This window comes from Elephas maximus, chromosome 23 (genome assembly GCF_024166365.1).
Source record: "Elephas maximus indicus isolate mEleMax1 chromosome 23, mEleMax1 primary haplotype, whole genome shotgun sequence".
Classification (NCBI taxonomy): domain Eukaryota; kingdom Metazoa; phylum Chordata; class Mammalia; order Proboscidea; family Elephantidae; genus Elephas; species Elephas maximus.
Genome location: NC_064841.1, coordinates 4,372,664 through 4,399,929, shown reverse-complemented (window position 1 = coordinate 4,399,929; position 27,266 = coordinate 4,372,664). Strand labels below are relative to the sequence as shown.

The window sequence follows — 27,266 nt, the reverse complement described above, 5'->3', positions numbered from 1 at the left end:
TAAATGCACACATACAAAAAGAAGAAAGAGCCAAAATCAGAGAACTGTCCCTACAACTTGAACAAATAGAAAGTGAGCAACAAAAGAATCCATCAGGCACCAGAAGAAAACAACTAATAAAAATGAGAGCTGAACTAAATGAATTAGAGAACAGAAAAACAATTGAAAGAATTAACAAAGCCAAAAGCTGGTTCTTTGAAAAAATTAACAAAATTGATAAACCATTGGCTAGACTGACTAAAGAAATACAGGAAAGGAAACAAATAACCCAAATAAGAAACGAGAAGGACCACATCACAACAGACCCAACTGAAATTAAAAGAATCATATCAGATTATTACGAAAAATTCTACTCTAACAAATTTGCAAACCTAGAAGAAATGGATGAATTCCTGGAAAAACACTGCCTACCTAAACTAACACATTCAGAAGTAGAACAACTAAATAACGCATAACGAAAAAAGAGATTGAAACAGTAATCAAAAAACTCCCAACAAAAAAAAGCCCTGGCCCGGATGGCTATACTGCAGAGTTCTACCAAACTTTCAGAGAAGAGTTAACACCACTACTACTAAAGGTATTTCAAAGCATAGAAAATGACGGAATACTACCTAACTCATTCTATGAAGCCACCATCTCCCTGATACCAAAACCAGGTAAAGACATCACAAAAAAAGAAAATTATAGACCTATATCCCTCATGAACATAGATGCAAAAATCCTCAACAAAATTCTAGCCAATAGAATTCAACAACATATCAAAAAAATAATTCACCACGACCAAGTGGGATTTATACCAGGTATGCAAGGCTGGTTTAATATTAGAAAAACCATTAATGTAATCCACCATATAAATAAAACAAAAGACAAAAACCACATGATCTTATCAATTGATGCAGAAAAGGCATTTGACAAAGTCCAACACCCATTTATGATAAAAACTCTCACCAAAATAGGAATTGAAGGAAAATTCCTCAACATAATAAAGGGCATCTATACTTTATACAAAGCCAACAGCCAACATCAGTCTAAATGGAGAGAACCTGAAAGCATTTCCCTTGAGAACGGGAACCAGACAAGGATGCCCTTTATCACCGCTCTTATTCAACATCGTGCTAGAAGTCCTAGCCAGAGCAATTAGGCTAGACAAAGAAATAAAGGGCATCCGGATTGGCAAGGAGGAAGTAAAATTATCTCTATTTGCAGATGACATGATCTTATACACAGAAAACCCTAAGGAATCCTCCAGAAAACTACCGAAACTAATAGAAGAGTCTGGCAGAGTCTCAAGTTATAAGATAAACATACAAAAATCACTTGGATTCCTCTACATCAACAAAAAGAACATCGAAGAGGAAATAACCAAATCAATACCATTCACAGTAGCCCCCAAGAAGATAAAATACTTAGGAATAAATCTTACCAAAGATGTGAAAGACCTATACAAAGAAAACTACAAAGAACTACTACAAGAAATTAAAAAGGACATACTTAAGTGGGGAAACATACCTTGCTCATGGATAGGAAGACTTAGCATAGTAAAAATGTCTATTCTACCAAAAGCCATCTATGCATACAATGCACTTCTGATCCAAATTCCAATGTCATTTTTTAATGTGATAGAGAAACAAATCACCAACTTCATATGGAAGGGAAAGAAGCCTCGGATAAGTAAAGCATTACTGAAAAAGAAGAAGAAAGTGGGAGGCCTCACTCTACCTGATTTCAGAACCTATTATACAGCCACAGTAGTCAAAACAGCCTGGTACTGGTACAACAACAGGCACATAGACCAGTGGAACAGAATTGAGAACCCAGATACAAATCCATCCACATATGAGCAGCTGATATTTGACAAAGGCCCAGTGTCAGTTAATTGGGGAAAAGATAGTCTTTTTAACAAATGGTGCTGGCATAACTGGATACCCATTTGCAAAAAAATGAAACAGGACCCATACCTCACACCATGCACAAAAACTAACTCCAAATGGATCAAAGACCTAAACATAAAGACTAAAATGATAAAGATCATGGAAGAAAAAATAGGGACAACCTTAGGAGCCCTAATAGAAGGCATAAACAGGATACAAAACATTACCAAAAATGACGAAGAGAAAGCAGATAACTGGGAGCTCCTAAAAATCAAACACCTATGCTCATCTAAAGACTTCACCAAAAGAGTAAAAAGACCACCTACAGACTGGGAAAGAATTTTCAGCTATGACATCTCCGACCAGCGCCTGATTTCTAAAATCTATATGATTCTGTCAAAACTCAACCACAAAAAGACAAACAACCCAATCAAGAAGTGGGCAAAGGATATGAACACACACTTCACTGAAGAAGATATTCAGGCAGCTAACAGATACATGAGAAAATGCTCTCGATCATTAGCCATTAGAGAAATGCAAATTAAAACTCCGATGAGATTCCATCTCACTGCAACAAGGCTGGCATTAATCCAAAAAACACAAAATAATAAATGTTGGAGAGGCTGCGGAGAGATTGGAACTCTTATACACTGCTGGTGGGAATGTAAAATGGTACAACCACTTTGGAAATCTATCTGGCGTTACCTTAAACAGTTAGAAATAGAACTACCATACAACCCAGAAATCCCACTCCTCGGAATATACCCTAGAGATACAAGAGCCTTCATACAAACAGATATATGCACACCCATGTTTACTGCAGCTCTGTTTACAATAGCAAAAAGCTGCAGGCAACCAAGGTGTCCATCAACGGATGAATGGGTAAATAAATTGTGGTATATTCACACAATGGAATACTACGCATCGATAAAGAACAGTGACGAATCTGTGAAACATTTCATAACATGGAGGAACCTGGAAGGCATTATGCTGAGCGAAATTAGTCAGAGGCAAAAGGACAAATATTGTATAAGACCACTATTATAAGATCTTGAGAAATAGTATAAACTGAGAAGAACACATACTTTTGTGGTTACAAGGGGGGGAGGGAGGGAGGGTGGGAGAGGATTTTTTACTGTTTAATTAGTAGATAAGAATTGCTTTAGGTGAAGGGAAGGAGAAGACTCAATATGTGGAAGGTCAGCTCAACTGGACTGGATCAAAAGCAAAGAAGTTTCCGGGATAAACTGAATGCTTCAAAGGTCAGCGGAGCAAGGGCAGGGGTTTGGGGACCATGGTTTAAGGGGACTTCTAAGTGAATTGGCAAAATAATTCTATTATGAAAACATTCTGCATCCCAGTTTGAAATGTGGCATCTGGGGTCTTAAATGCTAACAAGCGGCCATCTAAGATGCATCGATTGGTGTCAACCCACCTGGATCAAAGGAGAATGAACACCAAGGTCACACGATAAGTAAGAACACAAGAGACAGAAAGGGCCACATGAACCAGAGACCTACATCATCCTGAGACCAGAAGAACTAGTTGGTGCCCGGCCACAATCGATGACTGCCCTGACAGGGAGCACAACAGAGGACCCCTGAGGGAGCAGGAGATCAGTGGGATGCAGACCCCAAATTCTCATAAAAAGACCAGACTTAATGGTCTGACTGAGACTAGAGGAATCCCGGCGGCCATGGTCCCCAGACCTTCTGTTGGCCCAGGACAGGAACCATTCCCGAAGACAACTCATCAGGCATGAAAGGGACTGGACAGTGGGTGGGAGAGAGATGCTGATGAAGAGTGAGCTAACTATATCAGGTGGACACTTGAGACTGTGTTGGCATCTCCTGTCTGGAGGGGGGATGGGAGGATAGAGAGAGTTGGAAGCTGGCAAAATTGTCACGAAAGGAGAGACTGGAAGGGCTGACTCAGAGGGGGAGAGCAAGTGGGAGTACGGAGTAAGGTGTATATAAACTTATATGTGACAGTCTGACTTGATTTGTAAACGTTCACTTGAAGCTCAATAAAAGTTAATAAAAATAAATAAATAAAATATACCTTGTAGCCAAGCAGGGCAAAACACACAGAAGAATATATAGTGGGTTCTCAGGTTTTTTTTTTTAAATCCCAGTTGGAAAAACCACCATTTTCCTTAGATGTGCCTTACTGAATCCCTCTCCAGTTCTTTGGTCAGGGCTGGGCGTGTCCCCTCCTGCACCCCACGTTTGGGAAGCAGCTTGACCATCATGGTTTCTCACTCTTCAGAGTTGCATATGGTCCTGTTCTCCCAGCAGGGTTTCCAGCTCGTGTCTCAATGCCTGTCCTTCCTGTTAAAAAATTTTTTGTAAAAAAATATATATAACGCAACTTTTGTCAAGTCCGTGTTTTTCATGTGTACAATTTAGTGACACCAGTTACACTAATCGTGTTGTCCAGCCATCTCTGAGCTTCTTTTTGATGTCCTCGATGTCACCTACCTCCATGCTTCCCAGAACTTGCATCCTGAGTGCAGCTGTAGCAGTAAAAAAAAAAGCTAAAAATAACTCTGCTTGAGACTCCTGGGAGGGGGCTGGGTGGGAGGGGGCAGAAAGCATGTTCATTAAGAGCTTTCACATTTCCGAACGTCCCTTCTGAGTCATTAACAGGCTTAGCTAGGAACATCTCTGACAAGTCAGAGGGGGAGGAAGCTATTCCGGAGCTGTACTCTGAGCGTGCTTGGAGGGTTCATGTCAATAAGGAAGGAGAAGATATGTGCCCATGCTGACAGTGAGCTGAATTCCATGTAATTCAGCTGCCCGGGGAGGCTTTGTCCTGACAACCTGCCCTCTTGGCACAATGGACACTAATTAGGCAATACCTTTACTATTCAGGGACATGATGTACACACCAGGCCAAAACCAAACCTGTTGCTGTCGAGTCGATTCGACTCATAGCGACCCTATAGGACTGAGCAGAATTGCCCTGTAGAGTTTTCAAGGAGCGACTGGTGGATTTGAACTGCCAACCTTTTGGTTAGCAGCTGTAGCTCTTAACCATTGTGCCAGCAGGACCCCAGAGCAAGCCAAAGTTTCTGTAGTGAAACTTCACTCATTCAGACTCATTGGAAGTGATGACCAATCAGACTAAACAAGAAATCTGTTATGGAATATTTATTTTAGGTGTGTATTTTCAAAACTACATAGTAACAGAAGTGTGTATCAAACCAAAAACCAAACCCATTGCTGTTGAATCAGTTCTAACTCATAGTGACCCTATAGGACAGAGTAGAACTGCCCTGTAGGGTTTTCAAGGCTATAATCTTTACAGAAGCAGACTGCCACATCTTTCTCCCCAGGAGTGGCTGGTGGGTTCCCACAGCTGACCTTTTGGTTAGCAGCTGAGTACTTAACCATTGCAGTATCAGGGCTCCTTAGAGGTAGTAAGTATCATGATCAAAGTGGGTATGGTATTGATGATACACAGAGCAGGAGACACAGTCTGACTTGGTAGAAAGAGGGGTGAGAGTCAGGAAAAGCTTCTGAAAGGAACGTGAGACTTGAAATGGAGTTGGATTGAAATGGACATTCTAGGCAGAACAAATAGCATGTGCAAAAGCACTGTGGCAGGAAAATAGACTGTACTTATGTAAATAGAAACCCTGGTGGCATAGTGGTTAAGTGTTATGGCTGCTAACCAAAAGATTGACTGCTAACCAAAAGGTTGGCAGTTCAAATCCACCAGGTGCTCCTTGGAAACTCTGTGGGGCAGTTCTACTCTGTGCTATAGGGTCGCTATGAGTGGGAATGCGCTGGACTGCAGTGGCTTAGTTTAGCTTAGTTATGTAAATGAGTATCTCTCCTGGGCTTTATTCAGAATGGTAGGGAATGTTCTCCGCTGGAGGAGGATTCCAAGGGGCTACTGCACCTGTGAAAGTTTGATTAATAAGCCATTGCTCACGTCAATAAAATCTGAACATAAAAGCAGAACCTTTGAGGAGAAAAAAGATGACGTAAATGTTTTTCGAGTATCAGTGACAGTTGTCATGGCTTTGATATTTTTGAGAAAATCCAGACTGCGTGCATTTCAGTTCATGCTGGCAGAGATACTTTCTAGAATCGGAGATGTGAACATTCTATGCCAGGTCACGTATGTGAACAGGACACAGAATGTTTAGAAGATCCCACCAGAGCACGGGGGCCTTAGGAAGCATGCTCTGTGGGGGACGACAAACACACTCATGCTCGGTGTGCCAGCAGGCCTGTCCAGCTCACGTCAAAGGGTTTGTTCTCTCGATCAAGGTTAACACCTCCAACATCTTTTTCATGGCATTCACTGTGTATTGTTGTTATTGTTAGGTGCCATCAAGTCGATTTTCGACTCACAGTGACCCCATGTGACAGAGCACAACTACCCCGCAGGGTTTTCTTGGCTGCAGTCTTTTCAGCCAGGTCTTTCTCCAACAGAGTGGCTAGGTGGATTCAAACCACCAGCCTTTTAGTTAGCAGCTTAGTGCTTAACCGTTGTACCACCCGGGCTCCTTTATTCATTGCATACTAAATCTTATTCAAGAATGGCAGAGAGATACGTTATAGCTTGGAGCTGGTGATGGAAATCCAACACAGCACATTTCACACCAGTGGACTATATCCCACGTTAGGGGAAACTTCTCAGGCAAGATCTAAAAAAGCATTACCTTGCTATTACTTCTTTAAGACGACCAAGTCCCCTGGCAGAACATCTAGCCTGGTTTGGGCTTGTCAGGGCTGCTCAGTAAGCAGGTTGCATTGAGATATCGGATTGAAAGTAGCCAGGCAGAGGCTGAGCCACCAGTGACGAGCTGAGGGTTGCCGCTTAGGAAAGCGTGGGACGCTCGCTGACCGGAATGCCTCTGCTGTCTCTTGCTTTGTTCCAGAACTTGGTCCTGCTCCACAGAGCCAGTTGGGCTGCTCTTTTACTTTGTGTACACTTCACTTTTTATGGAGTGTTGGATCAAGAGCAGAATTTAGGTAGATCTGAACGTACACCAATTCCATCCTTAGTTTTCACGCTGTCCTGGATTGGAATCATCCCTCCCTCCATTCTCTGGACCTTATTCGCTGAGCAGGTTTGTATTTGTGGTACGGAAAATTCTGGCGATTCGCCCCAGGTTCGGTTTGTTCTTCCTGGAGGTCAGAGGGTTATTGAGGCTACTTCCCCAGCCTGCACTAGAAGATACAGAGAGGGCTATAACGCCCAGTATTTGTCTCGAGCTCTGCAGTTTACAAAACACTCACATCATGTAGTTGTTTGTGCAAAGGGCAGTAAATGGGTATCCTTATGTGCCAGGCCCTGGTGGTGCGTCGGTTAAGTGCTGGGCTGCTAACCAGGGTTGGTGGTTTGAACCCACCAGCAGCTCTGCGAAAGTCCTGGTGATCTGCTCCCGTAAAGATTACAGCTGAGGAAACCCTATGGGGCACTTCTACGCTGTCCTATAGCTTTGCTGTGAGTTGGGATCGACTGGATGGCACCGAACAGCAATGTTCCAGGAAACATGGCAGGAGCAGCCCCCTAACTCAATAGCACTCACCCATCACAAAATTGAGTCCAGGAGCTGTCCCAATATCACAGAGCCAGTACGCCGTGGGGCTGAGACGGAAAGCCTTGTCTTCTGATTCCTGTGTTCTCCCTTCTCCCCACAGCGCTCCCTGTGGGTGGGCTGTGGACAGGCCCAGGGCAGGCGCCTGCATCCTGAAGCCAATTGTTCAGTCTGTGCACTATTTTTCTGGAAATTTCCTTTCCATTTCCAAGCTCCTTTTATTCTTTACCTGCCCACAGGGTGGAGAAATGAGCGGGTGGGTGCCTCAAAGTATGATTTTTTTCAGGGTTGGTCCAGGCAGCGGGATGGAACAAATGGGAAGTTCAAAAAGAAAAATTCTTTTGTAACTGAATAATGAAGTCTGAGCTGCTTCTAGGCTGCCTGTGGGGTCAAACAGGGGAGTTCATGTGAGTGTGGGCAGCAAGAAAGTGGGTGCCCTGGGTGCACCCCTCCTTCATGCTGGAGCTAATGGTGCTGATTAGTAAGGAACGAGAGCCGAAGGATAGCAGCTAACACTGTGCTTTTCAACACCTTATTCTAACTGAGGATTATAAACCAAAGGGAGAGAACAAGGGAAAGAATCAGAAAATGAAGAACTGATTAGAAATTGTCCTCAAGGCCCATGTGCTGCCTGATGCTGTCCAGAAAATCATTGCTTTCTGATTTGTTGAGTAATTTTCTGCAATAATTAATATTTGTAACATGGAAGCATGCATTATTTTTAGATGTAGGGTGAATGCAGCGGGTGCGATTTCCAGGCAATCAGCAGCTGCTTCCTCTGGATCTCGTCAGAAGGTGCACATGCCTTTCAGGCCTCGTGCCATCGACTCAATTCTGAAGTCACTCCCCAGCTTCATAACCCCAGGTGCTACGCTAATGCACACAGGCAGGCTGATCAATCAGGCACGATTGTGGAAAAAGCACTCAAAGTGCAGCTTGCCCTTTGCTATCGTGTTATACCCCCCAAAGATCAAAACAGGCGATGCAGTAATGGAAAAATAGCTTAGTTCACTGTCCTTGTGGCTCCTCAGGATCCTACAGTCATTGCTGGGGGGAAATGAATGACTTCAGGAAACTCGGGCGTGCGTTCGTGTCTGCGCGTATCCCACATGGTGTCCAGAGATGGCAGGGGCTGACCTGCAATCACGTGGCAGGCTGCCATCAGAGTGTCTCATGTCAGATGAAGCAGACCCATCAAGAGTTGTTCATAGGAGGATGCTTTGAGGAGGAGCTGAGCTGGGAATCAGAGGAAGAGGTAGGGCTCTTGGATCAAAACTATGTCTCCAGGGCTCCTCACTTACCATTAAAAACAAACCTGTGGCTGTTGAGTCGATTCTGACTCATAGTGACCCTCCAGGACAGAGTAGAACTGCCCTATAGGGTTTCCAAGGAAAGGCTGGTGGATTTGAACCGCTGACCTTTTGGTTGGCAGCCAAATACTTAACCACTGCACCACTAAAACTCTGGCCTTTCTGAGAATGTACGTGCTTCTTAGGAAGTGTCTGTTCCCCTACCTCTGGCATTACTCTTTCTTTCAATCCATTACCTATTGGTAATTGTTTAACAAGTAAGAATGATAATCTTGACTACAGGAATCATGAAAGCACAATCACTCTCATTTCTGAGTGCTTACTGTATGACAGGTGCTAGGTTGAGCATGTTTCAGACATTATCACATTTAATCTTCACAACAGTCTTGAGAAGTAGAGCTTATTAGCTCTGTTTTTGAGATGAGGAATGTTGCCTTGATATTAAATGGCAGAGATGGAAGTCAAACAAAACCCATGCCCTTAATCTTGATACCAAGTAAGGCATGAGTCATGAAAAGTTGGTCTGTGGCTCACAATCACCACTCGAGTCAATCAACACTTAATAACCATCTACTATAGCTGGACTAAGGAGCCCTGGTGGTGCAGTGGTTAAGAGCTTGGCTGCTAACCAAAAGGTTGGCAGTTCGAATCCAACAGCCACTCCTTGGAAACCCTGTGGGCAGTTCTACTCTGTCTTATAGGGTCCCTATGAGTCAGAATTGGCTTGATGGCAGCAGGTTTGGTTTTTGGGTTTATAGCTGGACTGGAGCCCTGGTGGCACAGTGGTTAAGAGCGTGGCTGCTAACCAAGAGTCGACAGTTTGAATATACCAGTGCTCCTTGGAAACCCTATGGGGCAGTTCTACTCTGTCCTGTAGGGTTGCTATGAGTCGGAATTGACTCGATGGCAAGGGATTTGTTTTTTTTGGTTTATAGCTAGACTATATGAAGAAGAATGGAGCATCAGGATTGGAGGAAGACTAATTAACAACCTGTAATATGTAGATAATACAGCCTTGCCTGCTGAAAGTGAAGAGGACTTGAAGCACTTACGGATGAAGATCAAAGACTACAGCCTTCAATTTGGGTTATGCCTCCAAATAATAAAACAAAAATCCGCACAACTGGACCAATAAGCAACATCATGATAAACGGAGAAAATATTGAAGTTGTTATGTATTTCATTTTACTTACATCCACAATCAACACCCATGAAAACAGCAGTCAAGAAATCAAATAACATATGACATTGGGCAAATCTGCTGCAAAAGACCTCTTTAAAGTGTTAAAAAGTAAAGATATTACTTTGAAGACTAAGCTGCCCCTGACCCAAGCCATGGTATTTTCAGTCACCTCATATGCATGTGAAAGCTGGACAATGAATAAGGAAGAACAAAGAAGAATCGATGCCTTTGAATTATGGTATTGGTGAAGAATATTGAATATACCGTGGACTGCCAGAAGAACGAACAAATCTGTCTCGGAAATGTGCTCACATTTCATCATTCATCAAATGTTTTCTGAGTGTCTAAATGTGCCGTGGAGTCCTTGCCTGGTATAAATGGTTCGGCTGCTAGCCAAGATGTTGGCGGTTCAAGTCTACCCTCAGGCACCTCAGACGAAAAGCGTCATGATCTACTTCCCAAAATCCAGCTACTGAAAACCCTGTGGAGCACAGTTCTACTCTGACACACACAGAGTTGCCAGGAGTCAGGATCGACTCCACACAACTGATTTATTAGTCAATGTGCCATGAACAGCTCTAGGCCCTGGGGATATGGTTGGAACTAAGACATAGTTGCATATCTGGCTCTTGGGTTTTTGGCCCAAGCTAGAATGACTAACACAGTAAAAGTGTAGTTCAGAGAGCCTGACTGTGTATCCAAAGCTGACCCTGTGCCTGAAAGCCTCAGAGTAGTCATCTGTGGGGTGAAAGTGTGGGATGGGGAGAGAGTAAGGCTTGATGAGGACCTACTTAGTGCTGGGCACTGGGCTCGTTACCTCCTTGTAACCCTCTCTCATCTGGGAAAATGAGGCACTGGTGTCCCCCTTTAACAGATGAGGAAACTGACTCTCAAAGACTGAAACAGCTGTCGTGGGTCGCCCAACCGGAAGCTGGTGGAGCTGGGGTTTGAGTCCAGATCTGTTTATTGTCAAAGCCTGAGCTCTTCCCAACAGCAACCCCAACACGGAGGCTATTTTAGGTTTTGCATGATGAACCTGGGGGATCAAATGCTCTCTTTGTCCAGAGGCTTGTTTTCTTTTCAGCCAGAGTGGAACCACAGCAGCGTAATCATAACCATTGGTTGGCAGTGGCAATGCAAGCTGTGGAGATCGAATTAGAGTGTCAAGGCATCTGCCAAAGGCGTGAAAACAGCATTTCAAACCCAAGGCGATGGTGCCCCAGAGTCCCTACAAGTCAAACAGATTCCACAAGGATTGTTATGTTAAGAGCGAGCACAAAGGTAATTGCTCAGAGTCAGCAAGGACAATGAGTATTTGGTCCCAGCTCTGATGAATTGAGGAGCCCTGGTGGCACAGTGGTTAAAGTGCTTGGCTGCTAACTGAACGGTCGGCCGCTCGAACCCACCAGCTGCTGTGTGGGAGAAAGATGTGGCAGTTTGCTTTTGTAAAGATTTACAGCCTTGGGAACCCTATGGGGGCAGTTCTTACTCTGTCCTAAAGGGTCACTATGAGTTGGAATCGACTCAACGACACTGTTTTTTTTTTTTTCCTGATGAATTTGTGGAAGTTACAACCTAGAGATTGCGTATTTATTTGGGTGACATGAATATCATCACCTTGGTTTCTTCATCCTCCCTATGTTAAAACAATACAAATGACAAGTAGTATACATGGTTTAAAACTTCATGTCACGTTATTCCTTGAGATATATAATCAGAAAACTGGAGTCAAATATGCACACATTTTCGTTTCTCAGTTTTAAAAATGACTCTTTGAACAGAACTCAGTAAAAAGAATTTGTCCTGACTGGTCCATCCCTCCTGAAAATATTTTTATACTTTTTAGTAAGTCGTTAAATTTCTATGTATGATAAAAAGAAAACAAGCCACCTTTCTTTATTTGGGCTCTAGGGATTTTAGATGTGTTTGAACTGTGGTGAAGAATACTGAGTATAGTGTGGACTGCCAGAAGAAGAAACATATCAGTCTTAGAAGATACACAACCAGAATGTTCTGTAGAAGTAAGGATGGTGAGACTTGGAACACATCATCAAGAAAGACCAATCACTAGAAAAGGACATCATATTTGCTAAAGTAGAGGTTCAGTGAAAATGAGGGAAGCCCTCAATGCAACGGGTTGACATAAAACCCAAAACAATGGGCTTAAACATACCAACGATGCTGAAGATGACACAGGACTGGGCAACGTTTCATTCTGTTGTACACAAGATCACCATGGGCTGGAACTGACTTGACAGAAACTAACAACAATAGCTGATTTTCTTCTCATCATTTTAAAAATGCATGAGTCCCTGGGCTACTTCGGTGTTAATTATTGATATAAAAATGAAACTTATCATTTAACATGCTTGCTCTTCCCCCTATGGAATGCCAAGTCCCCATTATTATGGCTCTGAAAACAGACTGGGCACAACGTCCCATCAGATATGCCTTTGACAAGGAGTTGTGTATCTCCAGTTACTTGAGGGCTAGTGGTGAAAAACTTGAGCTCCAAAAGCTGTGACCAACCTCCCCTGTTTTGGGAGTAATCCCTCTATCACAGGTTCAAAAAACACCCCGCAAGCTCGCCCTGAATGCCAGCTACTCTTCTCTTTTGTGTGTGTGATAGGCACCACTGGTAGTCCTGTCAGTCTTGGTTAATTCCGTGCACAGTGATCAAGAGAGCGTTTTGACTTTGGGGCAGATCCAACCACGGTGAAGTACGTGACACAGACAGAAGGGATAAGCATTTATTAAAACAGACAAAAACCCAGGGCCTGGAGCGTGCAGGGGTTGCACAGAAATAAAAGCATGTAAATAATGAGTTCCAACTATAGATAGCAAAAAAGCTACAGGGATGATCAAGTACTTTTCTATTCTCTAAGTTTTAATGGTTTCTAAAAATATGAGTACTGCTTGGTTACAATGTTATTAAAAAAAAAATCCATTAGCTTCTTTGTGTGAACAAGTATAGGCCATTAATCCACTGATCAGTACCTAATGCAAGGAAAAAGCTATTTTTTAAAATGATTTTACCACATGAAACTGTCTTGATTTAGTGCTGAGATGATTGGCCCTTTGCAAGAACATAACTGATTTCAAGGAAAATGACAAAGGACATTGTTCCTAAAGGTATATTTAATAAGCTCTAAAAATTTGCCTTAGAGAAAAAAATTAAAAGGTGCTTTATAATACAGCCGTATCAAGGGTACAGTAAGTATGACAAATCTGAGAGAGTGGAAAAGACTGTCTCTCCAATTTCAATGAGAATTATCTTTTCTCATGAAACTCTTGCTTGGCATGGGAATTAAAAAATTTTAATATGTATATAATATAAAATAACATGTTTATTATATATATATATATATAGACACATATACATGCTACACCCCAACATAAAGAAAACAAAAATTCTCACACTGGGCCAATAAGCAACATCATGATAAACAGAGAAAACGTTGACATTGTTAAGGATTTCATTTTCCATGGATCTGCAATCAACGCCCACGGAAGCAACAGTCAGGAAATCAACCCACATATTGCATTGGACAAATCTGCTGCAAAGACTTCTTTTAAAGTGTTGAAAAGCAAAGATGTCACTTTGAGGACTAAGGTGAGCCTTACCCAAGCCATGATTATTTTCACTTGCCGCATATGCATGTGAAAGCTGGACAATGAATAAGGAAGACCAAAGAAGAACTGATGGTGTTGGCGAAGAATACTGACTGCCAGAAGAATAAACTAATCTGTCTTGGAAGAAGTGCAGCCAGAGTGTGCCTTGGGAGCTAGAATGGTGAGACTTTGTCTCACGAACTTTGGACATGTTATCAGGAGGGACGAGTCCTTGGAGAAGGACATCATGTTTGGTAAGGTAGGGGGCCAGCGAAAAATAGGGACCCTCAATGAGATGAGTTGACACAGTGGCTGCAACAATGGGCTCAAACATAGTAATGATTTTGAAGATGGTGTAGGACCAGACAATATTTTGTCCTGTTGTACATAGGGTCACTATGAGTAAGAATTGCACCTAACAACAACAAATACATACATACATACATACATACATATATATATATATATATATATATATATATATATATATATATATATATATAAAGAGCTCTAGTGGCATAATGGTTAAGCACTCAGCTGCTAACCAAAATGTTGGCGGTTTGAACCTACCCAGCCGCCCTGTGGGAGAAAGACCTAAAGATTACAGCCTAGGAAACCCTATATAGAGAGCAGTTCTACCCTGTCATATGGGGTCTCTGTGAGTTGAAAGTCGACTTAATGGCACCTAACAAAAACAACAACAACATAAAATACATATAAACAACAACAACAAAAAAACCCCAAACTCATTGCCGTTGAGTTGATTCCAACTCATAGAGACCCTATGGGACAGAGTAGAACTACCCCATAGAGTCTCCAAGGAGCGCCTGGCAGATTCAAACTGCCGACCTTTTGGTTAGCAGCTGTACCTCTTAACCACTACACCCCCAGGGTTTCCAAAATATATATAGAATATATAATATTTTTATAGAATGTACATATAATAAAATGGAAATATATGTATTTCTAGATGCAGCTTAGCATATGATCCTTGCTTGCTTCTCTCAATGAGAGGTGATGCTGGTAAGATGGGCATTACTATCCCCCATCAGGAAAGGAGGAACATGGGACTCAGACATTAGGAGATTTGCTTTTGGTCAGGCAGTTAGTAAATAGAGATGCTTGACCTTGACCTTGACCTTGGATGCAGGTCAGTCTGACATCAAGTCATTCATGTCTCCCTGCAACAGGAGCGTAGCAGGCACCCCCAGCCCCCTTCCAGGGTGCCATCCCCTTTCAGAGTTCTTTGGCAAACTGTGGTTAAGGAGGGACCTTCTTGAATGGGGCTTTTCTGCCTGGATGTGACTTGTCCCCTCCAGCCCCTTCTGTCACATCAGCAGGTCACCAAATCAGCGACTGACACAAGGAGCTATGCAGTTAGTGTGGAGCCCTAGAGACGCAGGAGAGGAGGAGGCAGACCACTGGTAGGACAGTTTTAAACTTAACCTTCTTGTTGCATAAATTGAAACTGAACATCAGAAATGTCCTCTTCACTTTTCAATTTTTCGTATCCACAGTGGTTTGATTCCGTTCCTTTGTGTGTTCATTTGTCTGTCCTGTGCATTTTCTGTTGAGCTCATGTGCCTTATGAGGCGCTGTGCTGGTGGAGGAGGCAGACATACCTCAGGGAAAAGGGTAGGAGAAAAGAAGCTGGTGCTGGTTGGGAGGTGGAAGGTAACTAAAACCTCGGGTGCCATGATTCACAAAAATACATACATCCCTTATATCCAGCCCCACTGTGTGCTTTGAATCAGGGCTTCAAACCTAGTTTGTTTGGGTTCGAGCCCCTGCTGAGGATTTGCATTTCTAACAAGTTCCCTGAAACAAAACAAAAAACCCCATAACCATCAAGTTGATTCCAACTCATAGTGACCCTATATTTGTAGCGACCCTATAGGACAGAGTGGAGCTGCACCATAGGGTTTCCAAGGAATGGCTGGTGGATTCAAACTGCTGACATTCTGATTAGCAGCTGAATGCTTAACCACAGTGCCACCAGGGCTCCAAACAAGTTCCTAGGCAATGCTAATGCTGTTGGTTGGGGACCAATTCTTAGAACCATTAGTAGAGCAGTGGTTCTAGAAATTTCTTACACGTAAGAAGCACCTGGAGACCTTGTTAAAATACAGACTTTGATTCAGTATCTCTGGGGTGGAAATGCAAATTTTCAGCAGGGGTTTGAATTGGAACTAACGGGTTTGAATCCCTGCTTTGAACATGAAACCAGCATTTGATGGTTTTCCCCTCTGCCGTTGCAGATCTCCAGGCCCTGTAATGTCCTCCTCAGGCATTTCTGGAAGTCCCTGGAATGCATCTCATGTGTGGTCATAAACAAGCCTGGTTGGCCTTCCCCTGGCATCTGCTTTTTATCCCTTCTTCTCTCTAGCCTGCCTCTTCTGGGTTCTGTCATGTCTCACCTAGAAGTGACCCCTTGTATGCTAGAGCCAAGAGAGGTCAATGCTGCTCCAGGTTCTGTGGGGAAGTGGGGAGGCACTTCTCTCCCCTGGGTTAGACAGGTTGCAGAGCTAGCTGCCTGAGCTTCCAGTGGTGGACAGTGTCCTTAGTGAAATAGCTTGTGCAGGTTAGGTCCAGGCCTTCCTTTCCACAGACACAGGCTGACGTCTGTGGGGACGGGTGAGAGGAAAAACCTCAGTGACAGCTACTGTGTTGCCTGCAGAGTTGCCCTCGACTCCTGACCAGCAAGTTTTCTCCTATCAGCATGAGCTTTTGGTCCAAGCCCAAACAAACTCCATCTTACAGACTGATCATTGGTCATGCCAGACTCTTGGGAGGCCCACCCATGAGATCCACAGACATGCCTGAATCCCCAGCAGGAAGTCGGGCCCCCACACAAAGAAGACACTGTGTTAGTATGGCGTTCAAGGAGGGGGCACGTTCCAATCTTTTATCGGGGCAGGAGGAAGGCTCTGGGGGGGCTCAGCCCTGGATACAGTCTTTTCAAGAGTGATCCCTCGAAACTCTATTTCACAAGGGACAAGGAGATTTTGTTTTCCACAGTTAGAAATAAAAGAAGTGAAAATGGTGGTTCAGTGGTAGAATTCTCACCTTCCACTTGGGAGACCTGGGTTCGATTCCCAGCCAATGCACCTCATGTGCAACCACCACCCGTCTGCCGGTGGAGGCTTGTGTGTTGCAATGATGCTGAACAGGTTTCAGCAGCGCTTCCAGGCTAAGATGGACTAGGAGGAAAGACCTGGAAATCTACTTCTGAAAAACAGCCCATGAAAACCCTACAGATCACAAAGGTCTGATCTGAAACCATGTTGTTGTGTTGTACATGGGTTTCCGTGATTTGGGGCTGACTCAATGGCAGCTAGCAGCAATGAACAACAGAAATAAAAGATGTGGCAGTTGTATTGGCTGGGTGAAGGGAATCATTTTGAAGTGTAATCACTGAAGGGGTAAAATGATGTAAGATTGCTCCCTAATTTAACAGGAAGGTAGGTGACGAAAGCAGGGAGGCACTGGAGGTCTGAAATGAAGAGGGTGTGGAGGGAGGGTACAGAAAGGAGAGGCAATGATGACAGAGAAATGTAACCAAGACCTTCCAGTTTGTACTGTGGCAGTTCCTTGTTTCCTCTTCTGTTGAGTGCTGGTAAGTACAGCTGTGTGAGAGGGCTTTGTTTGGGTGGCAGGATGTTGCCAGCCCTGTAATTTATAATTTATAAAGTGTTATCTTTTTCTTTTTTAAACACAGGCCACCCCCTTGTGTAGGACTCTCGCATTGAAAAGCGTGATAATCTAGAAAAACTTTTCATTCAACCTTTAATACATATTCATTGAGAGCTTTATGATGTTTCGGGCATTGTGCTAGCATTCCCCTTGAAAGGATAAGATCATGGGTTTGTTTCTTATGGCGTAAGCCTGACATCCAGAAAGCATAATGCAGAACAGTTCCTAGAAAGCAATAACACAGGATCCGTAACAAGTTCTTGTGCCGGTGCCAGTGGACGCAGAGAAGGGAGCCTGGGGTGAGGAGAATTGAAAGAAGGGTTTTTGACAATTTATCAAAATTTGAGTGTGGGCACCTTGTCTTTTAACATCAGGCCTTGTGGAATATTATAATAATCATAAATTAACCTGTCTGAGAGCAGACACTCTTGAGGTGGGCTTGTATCGTGGAGAAAGTATCCCGACGTGGCAGTCGGGGGCCTGGTGTGCCCCACTAGGTGTTTCCTTGGGCAAGTGGTTGAGGATGTTTATTCTTCAGATATGTAATTTCCTCATCTACAGGATTTGAAGTTAAACATGAGCTACATGAGATTGCTTCCAGCTTTAAGATTTTTTTTATTGTCCTTTAGCTGAATGATTACAGAGCAAACTATTTTCTCATTAAGCAATTAATACACATACGGTTTTGTGACCTTGGGTACCAACCCCACGACATGTCAACACTCTCCCCTTCTCGACCTTGGGTTCCATGTCACCAGCTTTCCTGCCCCCTCCTGCCCATCTCGTCCTTGCCTCTGGGCTGGTGTGCCCATTTAGTCTCGTTTGGTTTTATGGGCTTGTCTTACCTTTGACTGAAGGGTGACCCTCAGGAATGACTTCAGTACTGAGCTTTAAGGGTGTTGGGGGGCCAGTTTCTTGGTGTCCAGTTTATGGCAGTACTCCTTCATCATATTTAGGCCTTGGACTCATTGATTCATGCAATGATACTTATCGAGAGATCAAGGTCCCTGCGTGACACAAACGGTTTGCCCTCATCTACTAACCTAAGGTTGGCAGTTCAAATCCACCCAGGGGTGCCATGGAAGAAAGGTGTGGTGATCTGCTTCCTTAAAGATTACAGCCAAGAAAACCGTATGAAGAATTCAACTCTGTAACATATGGGGTCTCCATGAGTTGGCATCGGCTTGACTGCAGCAGGCTTGGTTTTTGGTTTACTGGGCAACCACTATGTGTAATACACTGTAGCATCGGGTAGGTAGCCATAAAGACAAAGACTTTGACTTGTGTTGTTTACACATTAGAGGGAGACACAACAAATAAGTCAGCACACAAATAAACACACCATTACAACTTGTGCCGTCAAACAAGTGGGATGGTGTAAAAACGGCTTGGGGGCAGTGTCTGACCTCCTCCAACCCCCACAAGGGGGTACCGAACTAAAAAAAAATCTGTTGCCGTCGAGTCAATCCTACTCATAGCGACCCTGCGGGACAGAGTAGAGCTGCCTCATAGGGTTTCCAAGGAGCGCCTGGTGGATTTGAACTGACAACCTTTTGGTTAACAGCCATAGCTCTTAACCACTACACCACCAGGGTTTCTAGTTGCCTAAATATCCTCTCAAAATATCAGTTTACAACAAACGAAAAACCAAACCTGTTACCGTCGAGTCAATTCTGGCTCATAGTGACCCTATAGGACAGAGTAGAACTGCCCCATGGAATTTCCAAGGAGCATCTGGTAGATTCGAATGGCTGACCTTATTGGTTAGTAGCCGTAGCGCTTAACCACTACACCACCAGGGTTTTTGTTTACACCAGGCACAGTATAAATTTCCCATTGTGAGGAAGGCTCTCCTGAATTCTGGCCTACACTGTTCTGGATGGATTGATGTCTATGCCCGTAGCCTAGCTGTCATTCTGGGATTTCTTTCACCTCTTTTCTTTGTTGGATGGTTTTCTTCTGTCCTATGTCTTTCCGTTTCTTGTTTTCATTAGCATGTTTCATGCTGGAACGTATCTTCCAGTGTTGTTGTTAGGTGCCATCGAGTTGGTTCCGACTCATAGCGACCCCATGTACAACAGAAACGAAACACTGCCTGGTCCTGTGCCATCCTCATGATTGTTGTTATGCTTGAGCCCATTGTTGCAACCATTGTGTCAGTCCATCTCATTGAGTGTCTTCTCCTTTTTCGCTGACCCTCTGCTTTACCAAGCATGATGTCCTTCTTCAGGGACTGGTCCCTCCTGATAACGTGCCCAAAGTATGTGAGACGAAATCTTGCCATCCCCGCCTCCAAGGAGCACTCTGGTTGTATTTCTTCCAAGATGGACTTTTTCATTTTTCTGGTAGTCTATGGTGTAGTCAGTATTCTTCGCCAGCACCATAATTCAAAGACATCAATTCTCCTTTGAGCTTCCTTATTCATTGTCCAGCTTTCACATGCATGTCAGGCGATTGAAAATATGGCTTGGATCGGATGCACCTCAGTCTTCAAAGTGACTTCTTTGCTTTTTAACACTTTAAAGAGGTTTTTTTGCAGCATATATGCCCAGTGCAATACATCATTTGATTTCCTGACTGCTGCCTCCGTGGGTGTTGACTGTGGATCCAAGTAAAATGAAATCCTTGACAACTTCAATCTTTTCTCCATTTATCATGATGTTGCTTATTGGTCCAGTTGTGAGGATTTTTGTTTTCTTTATGTTGAGGTGTAATCTACACTGAAAGTTGTTAGTCTTTGATATTCACCAGTAAGTGCTTCAAGTCCTGTTCACTTTCAGCAAGCAAAGTTGTGTCATCTGCATATCTCAGGTCGTTAATGAGTCTTCCTCCAATCCTGATGTCACATTCTTCTTCATATAGTCAGATTTCTAGGATTATTTGCTCAGCATGCAGATTGAATAAACCAAAAAAACCAAACCCATTGCTGTCGAGTCAATTCTGACTCATAGCAACCCTACAGGACAGAGTAGAACTGCCCCATAGGGTTTCCAAGGAGCAGCTGGTGGATTCGAACTGCTGACTTTTTACTTAGCAGCTGAACTCTTAACCACTAGGGCTTCATACATACTGAATAAGTATGGTGAAAGGATGCAACCCTGACACAGTAGCTTCCATAAAAAGGCTTCAGGGAAGGTAAAGTGTTTGAAGGTTTGCCTGTCTGAAGTTATCTTCACACTTGATGGATAATTTGGCTGGGTATGGAAATCAGTTGGCTGGAAATCATTTGCCATCAGAATTTTGTAGGCACTGAACCATTGTCCTTACCTTCTGGTGTTGCTGTTGAAATATCCAGAACTGTTTTGATTCTTTATCCTTTGTATGTAACTTGTTTTGTGTTTTCTCTGTGGACAACCTTAGGATCTACTTGTTGGCTCTAGTAATCTGTGAATCTGGTTCCCTCCATTGTCCTGTGCACTCCGTGGGCCCTTCCATCCTAGGAAATCATATTATTCTTTTCTGGGTCATTTTCATAAATTATTTCATTGTCAATTTCCTCCTCTGTTTTTTCTTCCTTATTTTTAGAAATCCTGTAATTTAAACGTGGAACCTCTTGAACTGCTTGTCTAATATATGTATTGCTTTCTTTTCCTTCTATTTACCATCTATTTGTCTTTTTTATCTTTCTGGGAGGTGTCCTTAATTTTATCTTAAAAATTTTCTATTGACTTTTTTTTATTTCTCCTATCCTATTTTTAATGTTCAGAGGAACCCTCTCCTTTTTTTTCTTACATACTTTTTTTTTTTAATGGAATCCTATTCTTATTTCTTTTCGTCTTCTCTTACATCTCTGAGGATGCTAATGATAGGGTTTTTTTTCAAAGCTTTTTCTCTCTACATAGACCTGTTTTCTTCCAAATAATCTTTTTTTTTCCATCTTTCTTTGTCCCTGTCTTTCGTATTAAATTCTTTCCTTAAGTAGCTGGTGATCTTTGGTTGGGAGTCCCTGGTTGTGCAAATAGTTATTGCACTCAACTGCTAACTGAAAGGTTGGAAGTTCGAGTCTACCCAGAGATGCCTTGAAAGAAAGGTCTGGCAATCTACTTCTGAAAAATCAGCCATTGAAAACCTTATGGGGCACAGTTCTGCTCTGACACACATGGGATTGCCATGAGTCAGAGTCAACTTGAGGATAACTTGTTTTAATCTTTGGATGTCTAATCATATTTAGGAGTGGATAACCTAAAAGCTCATTGGAAGCTTTGAGCATGGGAAGGGGCTTGTTAGCTCTAGGCTTGTTGTAGGGTGGTCTGTTTGGGCTTTTTTGTAGGGAAATCCCTGTTGGTAGTAAGTTCAGGTTTTTCCTCTCCACCTGTCACATTCCTGGGGTAAGTGTCGTCCAATCTCCTTCTGGGAAGCAAAGGCCTGGGAAAAAGGGCAGGGAAGTCTAAGTATATAGTATCCAAGGATTTGCTTTCTCTTCATTTCTGTATGATACTGTCTTAGTTATCTAGTGATGCTGTAACAGAAATACCACAAGTGGTTGGCTTTAACAAACAGAAATGTATTGTCTCACAGTTTAGGAGGCTAGGAGTCTGAATTCAGGGTGCCAACTCTAGGAGAAGGCTTTCTCTCTCTGTTGGTTCTGGGAGAAGGTCCTAGTCTCCTTTCTACATCTGTGGGCCTGGTGTCTCTTGTGTCTCCATGTGATTTCCATGTGTCTTGGCATCAATCTTCCTGTGGGTCTAGGAGGTTCTCAGCGCAGGGACCCCAGGTCCAAAGGACATGCTCCACTCCTGGCTCTTCTTGGTTGGTGGTACTGAGGTGCCTCCCTTTCTGCTTGCTTATTCCTCTTTTTATCTCTTGTAAGATAAAAGGTGATGTAAGCCACACCCCAGGGAACCTTCCCTTACATTGTATCAGGGTTGTGACCCGAGTAAGGATGTTGTATCCCACCTTAATCCTCATTAGCCTGACCTAATCTTGCCTCATTAACATTAATGGACAGCTCACTCCCCAGTGGGACTATAACCATAGGAATAGAGGCTAGGATTTACAACACATCACAGAATGGAGGACAACCACACAATATAGGGAATCATGGCCTAGCCAAGTTGACATATATTTTGCAGGGACACAATTCAATCTATGGCAGGTATCCTTGCCCTAAACTGTGCATGGAGTTCCCCAGCCCAGGGACACCATGTTTTATTCTTTCTGGAGAATAAGCCTCTGGTCTTCATGCCAGGATTAGGTGGCGTGATCAGGAAGATAGGACAGTTGCCCCATCACAGGGAATAAGGGAGGGGCTTTCTAAACATCTTTGGACTGTGTTTCTGTTTTATATTCCTGTTTTGTCATTGTTGTTGTTTTATCTCCATTGGCTGAGGTACCTAGATTCCGCAGTTGATGAGAAACCTAGATTCCACGGTTACTGAGATACCTAGATTCCATGGTTGCTGGGGTTCCTAGATTCCACGTTTGCTGAGGTACCTAGATTCTGAGGTTACTGAGGTACCTAGATTCCGTGGTTACTAAAGTACCTAGATTCCGTGGTTGCTGAGGTACCTAGTTTCCATGGTTGCTGAGGTTCCTAGACTCTGCAGTATAAATTACATTGTTTCTTAGTTTTCCCACTACCAGCTTGGGATTTTGCTTTCTTGGATGTGCTGTCAGCTTTCACACTTTCCATTGCTTTCTAACTTCCAAAATTTTACTACTGTGGTCTCCTTTTGTCTTTTCCCTGTCATTGTGAGTTTATGTCTTAAAAACAAACAAACAAAAAGCTATATATCTATGTCTGGGTCTGGGTCTGGGTCTAGGTTTATAAAAAAACCAAAACCAAACCAATTGCTGTTGAGCCAATTCTGACTCATAGTGACCCCATAGGACAGAGTAGAACTGCCCCACAGGGTTTCTAAAGAGTGGCCGGTGAATTCGAACTACCAACCTTTGGGTTAGCAGCTGAGCTCTTAACCACTGTACCACCAGGGCTCCATCTCTCTCTATCTTTACTGTTGATTTAGTGGGGTTTCAGGAGAGAGTAAAATTCAGTGTGTATGTATAACCCACCATCTTTACCTGTATGCCACCATGTAAAGGCTTTGAGGCATGGACGTGACATGAACTGACTTATGTTTTAAAACGATCATTTTCTCGACTGTGTGGAGAATGGATTGGAGACCAGCAAGAGTGGAAGTGGGGCTGTTTGCTGCAGCCTTTGCCGGAGATGACAGGGGTGGGGCCAGGTCAGTGTAGGAGGGAAAGAAAGAAATACGTGGATCCCAGACATGGTTTGCAAGACTTGCTGATGGATTGGATGGCTGCGAGGGTGAAGGCAAGGGAAGAACAAGGGTGAATGCTACCGTTTTTGTCTGAGCAACCGAATGGGCGAGTGTTCTATTTACCGAGATGGGGCAAGCTGGGAGAAAAAAAATCCTTTGTATTAGAGACAAATATTCAGTGATTTCATGGCTGCTCAGGGGCCTTTGTAGACCTGGACTCCAAAGACTGTTGTACAATGAGAAGACAATTTCCATAAGGTTTTATTTTCTGGCTCCCTGTTTTCATAATGATAGCTTATAGGTGCTTGAGTAGCAGAAAATTAAAAGAGCTAAATGTGGTCCTGGCATAATGCCAAATGTTGCTGTAAGTAAACACTCCTGCTTATTGTTTTCCCCAGGTAACGCAGTGTGTTACAATAAGGTGTGGGTTTTAATGTGAGAGCCAATCCAAGAAGCCACAGAATCTGAAGGCATTCTTTCTGGTTTTAGGAAGCACCCTTCTGAGTCTTAAAATTCCTGAGTATGTTTTTCTCATCCTCACAGTAGTTTTTAGTATCATTTCACTTGACTTTAATTCTTTTATTTATGTAAGAGCAAAAGAACTTGTCGATTTAATCCTACGAGTAATAAATACTGTGAAAAAAATCAGTTGACTTGCTTTATTCACTTGATAGTCAAAATGGGAAATTTTTAAATAATTCTGTAATCTAGGAACTGAGTCATTTTATGGACCTGAGTTGTGATATATAAACAGGTATACATACCAACACACTTAAAAGATATTACCTTTCATCACCCAACACTGCTTTTCTTGCCTATTAGTCTTACTATAGTGATGGTCTTAGCGAGTTCTTTAAATTCAAAGCTAATTCAGCAAATCACTTGAAACTCAGTGCCGTCGAGTCAATTCCACTCATAGATGAAATCACTTGAGGAACTGTTCAAGTTTTATCATGTTTTCATTGACTGTTTGATAAGGTTACACAGTTTTAAAGAGATTACGTATTGAAGGCTCTGTTCTAAAGATTTTTGGTAGCAAATCTCCTGATGAAGTCTGGAAAGCTTGTGACCACAATATTCATTTGTAGGTTGTTTAAAAGATGTATCCCGTACCAAGGTGAAGATTTTTTTTTCTACGACTAGCTTCTGAGGGAAGAATTTGTCCCTAGAATGGAGTATGCAAATATGACTGAAAAGGCAATCGTTGAGGGAAGAAGGAAGGGAGAGGAAGGAGGCAAGCATCTTTGGGCTGCCAGATTTCCAAATATTAGGTCATAGCTATGTACCTATGCTATCACAAAAACAATAATAATTAATAAAAAATGCGAGTAAGTAAGGAAGAAAAACAAAACCAAAGGGAGTGATTTTTTAGTCAACAGCCTAGTCCTAAATACTAGGTCACAGTGTGTAGAAAACTGTCAACGGTGTTGTTGCTAGCCACCGTGGAGTCGGCCCTGGACTCACGGGGAACCCATGCACGACCAGGATCAGGCCGTTGTGATTCACAGGGTTTTCAGTGGCTGATGATTTGGATGTAGATTGCCAGGCCTTTCTTCCTAGTCTTTCTTAGCCTGGACGCTCTGCTGAAACCTGTTCAGCATCATAGCAACACACAAGCCTCCTCTGGCAGACAGGTGGTGGCTGCGGTTGTGGCGCATTGTCGGGGAATCACACTCTGGTCTCTTCCACGGAAGGCAAGAATCCTACCACCGGACCACTACTGCTGCTGTCAGTGGTATTACTTAATGGAATAGTTGGAGCAGTAGTTTCCTGCAACTCTGAGGTTAGGTAGGTAAACTGCTTCCTTTCTTCATCTAACCCTTTACCCCCACTGGTTAAGTAGAAATGCAGATTTTATTTATATGGGTAGTGAACATATGCAAATGAAGCTAATGCATAGGTGGAACTACTCTGAATTCTGGCAATTTGTCAATTTGACCCTCAATAAAGAAATACTGAATACATATCTATACTACCTTTTTGGATCTTCAAGCCCGGGGGAGCTGAACCCTTAGACTGGCTCTTGCTGTTCTCTGTCCTGACCCTTTTGTGCAAAAGAAGTCAAGGAATTTCTTGTTTCTCACTCTCCGAGAGTAAACAACTGCCCCAAAGGGTCTGCAACTGTTCTAGACCTCGGGTGTAGTGAAGAAAGCAAGGACACAGCCGAAAACATCTACAGCTAATCGACATGCAAAAGCCCACGTGGGAAGAAGGCATAGAATTATTTTCCTGTCCTTGTGAATGCCCAGGTGGAAGAAATGTAGTATCTATTTTTCATTTCTGAATGTACCGTAATATTTTTCCTAAGTGTATGGGAATGCCCACCTGGAACTGAATTTTCTTCAAAAATATTTAACTGCTACTGAGGTTTTATAAACCATTTGGGGAAGACAGAGGGCTTGGTGGAGAAGGGGTATTGGGGGAAAGAGTGGGAGTTCAGTTTTGGACTTGTAAAATCAAAAATAACCATTAGACACCCAAGTAGAAATGTCAGATTGGCTATCAGGGATGCAATCATGGAGTTCAGAGGGGAGAGCTGGGCTAGAGATCAAAATTAGGGAGGCACGAGCTCACAAATGGTACTGAAAATCCTGAGACAGGCTGGACCACTGAAACAGTGTGTGTGGACAGAGAAGAGAAGAATTCCAGGCATGGAGACCTGGAGTCGGGGAGAGGAGGAGGAAAAAGCAGAGGAGAGTGAGAAGGAGCTGTCAGTGAGGTAGGATGGAAACCAGGAGAGTAGGGCACCTGGAATCCAGGTGCAGTAAGTGTGTGAAGGAGGAAAGAGTGATCGAGTCTATCAAAACACTTAGGTATGCTTATGGGAAAGGTCCAGTACAGAGGGGTGAACTGACATTGCTGGCGAGAGGAGGGAGAACCCCTGGAGTGATTTCCTTAAGCACAAAAGAGGGGATAGGACTCAGAGTGTAATTGGAGGGTTAGGCCTTGTCTGGGAGCACGGTGGTTCATCCATAGTCACAGTTACAGAACGGAAGAGAGAGGAATGCACACCCTTACCAAGGAAGGTGAGCAGTGGTGATGGGGTTTCCTACGGCTCCTGTTTCTCCGTGAAACAGGAAGTAAGGTCAACAGCTAAGAGTGGGGATAGGTTGGGCGCCTTGGAGGTTTAAGAGGAAAACAAAGCATGAAGAGTCACAAGGACAGTGGGAGAGGGAATGGACTAGGGAAGTAGACTATGACTTCTGGGCACCATTAAGAGCCCCTTAAGATCCGTGACTATAAGATCCGTGTCATGAGTTTAAATGAGATTGGTGAGTACGGTTGTGGGTTTTTCTCTAGTCACACTTAGCTACATGGGTGCACGTGTGGAGGAAGTTGAGTTAGACTTAAACAGTTAGTGCTTTCCCCAGAAAATAGACTTATGGCATCCAAGCTCACAGGAGATGCCAGCAGACAGCAGAGTCTGCTAATAATGAGAAGTATAACATTACTGTCTTAGATCTCTTTATCTTCATGTGTATCAGCACCACTATTGGTGGTTACCAAAACCAAACCAAACCCATTGCCATCCAGTCAATTCCAACTCATAGTGACCCTATAGGATGGAGTAGAACTGCCCCATAGACTTTCCAAGGAGCACCTGGTGGATTTGAACTGCCGACTTTTTTGGTTAGCAGCAGTAACTCTAACCATTATGCACCAGGGTTTCCTCAGCACCACTAGATGTTGATTTTCTAGCTGTTAATTTCTTTGTGGGAACATCTACCATGTAAGCAATGAGCAAGAGTGGCATGCTTATGGCAGATGTGTCTGCCAGCAGGGAACTAGGCTCATTCACTAAGCGTTTCAGTCCAA

The 27,266-nt window shown here is 43.2% G+C and overlaps 1 protein-coding gene across 1 annotated transcript in view; it reads left to right on the top strand.

Moving 5' to 3' along the window:
- KCNAB1 (potassium voltage-gated channel subfamily A regulatory beta subunit 1) overlaps positions 1-27,266 on the top strand; it is a 370,129-nt gene that overhangs the window by 60,863 nt on the left and 282,000 nt on the right. The window lies entirely within an intron of this gene.